At 34.4% G+C, this 6,000-nt stretch overlaps 1 long non-coding RNA gene across 1 annotated transcript; it reads right to left on the bottom strand.

Annotated features, from left to right (window-relative positions):
• Nucleotides 1–232: 232 nt before the first annotated feature.
• LOC141586895 (uncharacterized) lies at nt 233–3,072 on the bottom strand. The gene is made up of 3 exons (XR_012519649.1): nt 2,691–3,072; nt 2,507–2,572; nt 233–1,024 (listed from the first exon to the last, which is right to left on the bottom strand). It is a non-coding gene; the product is annotated as an uncharacterized LOC141586895 (long non-coding RNA).
• Nucleotides 3,073–6,000: the final 2,928 nt, after the last annotated feature.

Raw genomic sequence — 6,000 nt, 5'->3', positions numbered from 1 at the left:
ACCCGTCTTCAGCAAGACTAACTGTTTTTTTTAATCAAATGTCATATACGCTTTTTTTTTTTTTGCATAATGAAATAGATACATTTTTTCACATAAATTTTAGATACACTTTACAATAATGTAGTTACACTTTTTCCGATCCTAGGTATACTTTTTCCGATCCTAGGTACACTTTCTTATTCTTTGTGAGCGTCATCTTAATTAAAGGTAAACAAATGATTGGACAAGGAAATACTCAACCACTACTTGACGAATTCAATTGACAAATTTATTAGTGAAGCACATGAAAATATCATCAGCAATCCTCAAAATGAAGTGTCTTAACTTCACATAACAATCTCTCCTTTCATTCTTGCTTCAGACACATCTATCTTAGCCTGATTAGCAGCATCCATCTGAGTCTTCTAACCCAAATAAGAAAAATATTCGTGACCCGGAACATCAACAAGCTGCTTAACATTAGCATTATAAATTTTCAAACCAAATTGGTTCAATTCCAACTGCACTTTATCAAAAACCTCCTCCGTAAATTCCTTGGTCCCTTTAAATATCTCCTCCATAGTCATGGAAGCAGCGAGTACACGGGTTTCACCCTCAATGATTCCTTGTACGAGTTCATTCACGTGCTTCGAGTGCATCTTGTGAGGGGACATGTGTTTGGCGTACAAGATAAGTGACGCGTCATCTTGTGAGGGGACATGAGTTTTGTGTACAGGAAAAAATCGGAACCACAAGTGCAATACCATAACTTGCCACAATTCTTCTCATGAGTCCTCCAATCACCTCTAACTGCAAATGCTTTCCCACATTTCCTACAAGCAAAAGGCTTGATTCCATGCTTTCTTTTGTAGTGTGTTTGGAGAGTTCGGAAGTCCTTCAAAGGCTTGGCTCGTGGGTGATCTATGTTGTTACGACATCCCAGTGCGCAACAGTAGCAAGGTAACCTAAGCATGGCTGTTGGTTGTGTTCCTCTTAGTGATTCAAGTCCTTTACGATATTGTGATCCGTGCCCCCACATATGCATCTGTATGTTACAAAAATGAATGAATTATCTATCTATAGTAAGAAAATCACAATGAGTATCCACCCAATAGTAAGTAATATTTCATATTAATATTTTTGCAAGAGTACGTAAGTATGAGGGTATTTTCTCCCGTAGTTAATTAATTAGGTAGTCCGTCCGTATATTTGATAATCAATGTTAGATAGATGGTCATAAAACAAGGAAGTGAAATTAGAATGAGAGTGTATCCAAAGGTCGTGTATATATGTCTGTAGCTACATACTCCCTCCGTCCCGGTCATTTGTTGTCCTTTGGTTTTGGCACAAAGACCAAGGAAAGAGGAGAGGACCAATAACTAAATGACTAGTGGAACAAATTGAGCGTGAATGATCAAATTACTCATCAAGTTCATTCTTAAAATAGAAAGGACAACAAATGACTGAGACACCCCAAAATGGAAAAGGACAACAAATGACCGGGACAGAGGGAGTACTATACTATACCAACATTTTAGCGCGCACACATGAACGTTTCATGTTACTCTGCAAAGTCGGTATTCGATCCCACTATTATCGAAGAAGACATACATACTATACTATACATACATGAATTGAAATAGCATAGACATGGCCGGAAATGTTGCAGCATGGACCATATATTTGGAGTTGTTTTTGTACAGCCGGTTTACGATATGATATTAAGTCGATGATTTACTACAAAACAGTAGAATTTGTGCTAATCTGATTCCAAGACATTAATGTCTGATTATTTCCGAACTTCACATTACAGGTTAACATCAGAAAACATATCATTTCACATTAACATTAATGTCTGATTATTAATGTAATGTTTTTTTACGGAAAAATTTCGAATTTTCTTTGCTTTTCTAAGAAGTTTGACTGAAGTATCAACCATTCAACCTGAAGGTAAATCTTTCTATTTCCATAACATAATAATGGCAAGAAAACAGGAAGAACATGGGCAGAAGCCAGAAAGTACCAGTTAATTTACTCTATTACTTAGAGCGGAATCCGTTCGGGTTAAAAAAAAATTACTGTGCGTAGTAACTCTTTTTGTATATATAACAAGCCAATGTTACTTGCTAATAAGCAAAACTTGTTGTTAACTGGAGGATATTTAAAATAATTTACTAATCTTAGGGGGTTTGACTTAAATACCATATTGCTTTGGCATTTTTCTTTCAGCTTGTGTAAACATGAATAACCAAGAAGAATTGATTTTTTGCTAAGCAATGTGTCAATTTCTATATCTACAAGAATCTGCATTAATAAGAAGCAACAATTCAAAATTGCGGAACGTTTAATCTCATTATTCCACAATCACCAAACAAATTACTCAACAACGAACATTTGAGCCGAATCAGATATCCATGGAAACGTCAACAAATTGTCAACCCAGCACCTAAGCTACACCTTAATCAAAATAGCTAAAATCATTGAAAACAAACAAAAGGAAACAAAAAGATTAAAATATAGATCAAACCTGCGTAACACATAGTTGAAATAAGGATCAGACTCGTGAATTAATAACAGTCTCATACTTAATAACCTGCAAAATCACAAAAGCAATAACAATCGAAAAGTTCAGATACATACTACAATTCAACAAACCCTAATTTTATTAATCGATCAAATTTAAAAGAGAACAAATAAAGAAGAGGAGTTACAGAGAAGACATGGATGGAGAAGAAGAGAAGGCCGATCAAGATGAGAATGAAGACGGTGCTTCTGATCAAATTGACGGTTGGAAATGTTGAATGGATTCCAAGGAGTTGAGCCGACATCAGGGAAGTTCGTGACGACGATTTGAGATTTCAGAGATGCACGATGATGGTTGATGCCGACAGCTGTCAAGTGCACGTGCCTGGTGATTGCGGCGTCGAGGTTTGTAGTATCGAGTGTCAGGAAAAGGCTTAGAGAAGTTGATTCATCGCCGGAGTTATTTCGATCGTCGCCGGAGACGACGACAGGGTGGTAGGTGGCAATTGGGGGATTTGGGTTTGAGGAAATAGTGATTGGGAGAAGATGATAAATAAGTTTGGTTGTGAGAAACTAAGGACGCGCGTGAGTTTTTATTATAAAGGTCGTTCTCACCGTTCTCACCGAGTGTTCGTTCTCACCGGATCCTAAATCTATATATATATATATATATATATATATATATATATATATATATATATAGAGAGAGAGAGAGAGAGTCAGGATCCGGTGAGAACTACTACATATTTGTGAATTGAGTAAAGGATGGAATATCACACCATAAACAAAACAATATCAGAAGAAAAATTGACAAACAAAACCCCCTAAAACCCCAAAATTAGACGCGATTTTCTCTCTCTAAAAACATTACCAAAATCAGTTGAAAACATTTTAAACAAAAATAATCACAAATCCTCTCTAAAATCTAGCTAAAATCCGCAAAAACCTAAAAATTCAAAGATGATTTCAACTGCGTTTAAACATTCTACATTTATTCGTTCACTAGATTCATTAATATCACTAGAATTCTCTCAAAAATCGTTGAGGTACATTCGTTACTCGTTTTCTTTCATTTTTGCGATTTTTATTTCAACTTATGTAGTATTAAATTGATTATACTTATTGATTTTGTTTGAAATTATTGTATGTATGTTGAATTAGATGAATTTAATAGAATTAAATCAAAATGTCGAAGAATTATTATTTGTATCATCCAAGAATTTAATCAATTTCGAGTTTCATCACTCTCAAATTGCTAATCGAACCGTTTATTTACATTCTCATTTTCCGATTTGCCTTTAATTTTGAATCGACGCATTTTTCAGTGCGAAGCTTACAACACTGGCGACGAAGTACATCGTCACAGCACTCACCAGATCTTTTGTAATTTCTTATGTCTGCAATAATCTAATGTCTGATCAGAAGATTTTCGAAGGTAAACCCTAATTTTATGCAATAGTTTTGACGTTTAATGGAAATGTATGTAGTTGTGATATTTTTATATACTGGTTGTGAAGGTTGGTGGTCTTGTTTATGCTTCCACCTGGTGCCCCTACTCAGGTTTATCCCTCTCTTCTTAATTTTGTGATGTGGAGCCAAGATGTTGGTGTTAGCATTTGATAAATCTGGACAATGCAAAGTTGTATTGTCTTTGTGATGCAGAAATTATTTGTTGGAACATTCCATCACTCAAAACTGTCTATGAACACAGCTAGCGTAGCCTATAATCCACTGAAATTGAGCAATTAATTTCCATTAAATACTGGTACATTCTGAGGGAATTCTGGTTTCGTATCAACAGTTCAGAAAATTATTTCCTTCAAAAAAATGGGCTCCTGAGTTCAAAAACTAAAGTCTATTAGTTCATTGATAGAGCAATGTGTGATCTTGTACATAGATGTGGGTTCAAGTCCCACATGGCCTCCTTTTCGTTGAATCTTCGCAATGAAAATGAAGTGAAAGAGGCCGAATATACGATGTCTGATTCATTGAATTATGATTGTGAAGATATGTTAGCTCATGTGAGATGCAAGAGGTATCCATATTAAACATAACGGAAAAGAATTACAATGTGGTGTATGAACTGTACGATGACCCATGGCCTAATTTTAGTTGCTTAGCTCTGATTCTCATACTTGTATTTGTATATCTGAAGTTGAGGTCATCTGTCTGCCACTCAGAGAGTCATCAAAGTCAACAGACAGATCCTGGAAGAAGGCATGCCCATAAGTTTTTGAGTCTGCGGAATTCTAGTATTTGTTGTGCTTCTTGAAGATTTTGCGATGATGATTGGCAGCAAACTAGTGTTCATAGTATCCTTTCATACAGCCAACACAGATTTGACTGGTTAAAGTTCCCTTGCTTACTTTGAATTTGTTTGTGATTATGAAATAAAGATTTATGTCTTTGGGAAGCAGTGATAATACTCTTGCAGATCCTTTTGTTTTATGTGGAATGGGAAGCTACACTTGCTGGATATAGCCAAATAATTAGCGTAGAGGTATGGGTTCAAGTCGTTCGTAAGAGCACATAGCATAACAAAAGTGATTGTTTTAGCCTCGTCTCTGTTTTTTTTTTCTCTAGGTTAATTTATTTTTGGAGTAATGTGCAATGTTTACTAAAATGGTTCTTTAAAGGCTATTAGCTCAACGGTAGAGCAGTGTGCAATATTGTACATAGATGTAGGTTCAAATCCTACAGTCTAAGTCATTCTTGGTGATGATTTTGACTTTATTTTCTTCCTCATATTGTGTTGACAGGAAACTTTTATTGAATATGCATTTATTGATGTAATTTTGGAAGGATAGTAATCTAATGTAGTTGTCATAAATTAATATTGCTGCTGGTATTTGTGATATTGTTTAGAATCAGCAATGATATTTTATCTTATATGCCGTGATATTGTTTCTCAATAGCAAATAAATATAAATCTATGATATTGTTAATAGGAGAGTGTGATATTATTAACACAATAAGTTGATATTGTTTACCAAATTATTTGATATTATTAACACAATAAGCATGATATTGTTTACCATGTGTTGTGATATTATTAAGCCACTAGTGTGATATTGTTTACCAAATCATTTGATATTGTTTCTTATAAAGCGTGCATTGATATTGTTTATCCAATCTTGTGATATTGTTAAACTAATAGTGTGATATTGTTTTCAAAGTGATCATTTATTTGATATTGTGCCATGAAAGGTGATATTGTTAGTAATTAAGTGTGATATTGTTTACTACAACTTGTGAAATTGTTAAAACAATCGTGTGATATTATATACCGAAAAATGAAATACTTTAGGAAACATATATTGTTTATTTAATAATATAAAAAAAATGGAATCAATACACTATTCGCAAACTCCCAAAAAAAAATTATTTCAACCTTCATAACAACATATACATGTAACATATGCAAACTATTGGCCTTGATCTCGATGTCTTTATGACAATGGGGACTTCACTTGCTCTGTGTTTGTGAAGCACTTAAAC

This window comes from Silene latifolia, chromosome 6, assembly GCF_048544455.1.
Source record: "Silene latifolia isolate original U9 population chromosome 6, ASM4854445v1, whole genome shotgun sequence".
In the NCBI taxonomy this organism is placed as follows: domain Eukaryota; kingdom Viridiplantae; phylum Streptophyta; class Magnoliopsida; order Caryophyllales; family Caryophyllaceae; genus Silene; species Silene latifolia.
Note: the sequence above shows the minus strand (reverse complement) of the source record. Positions and strands in the feature narration are given on the sequence as shown.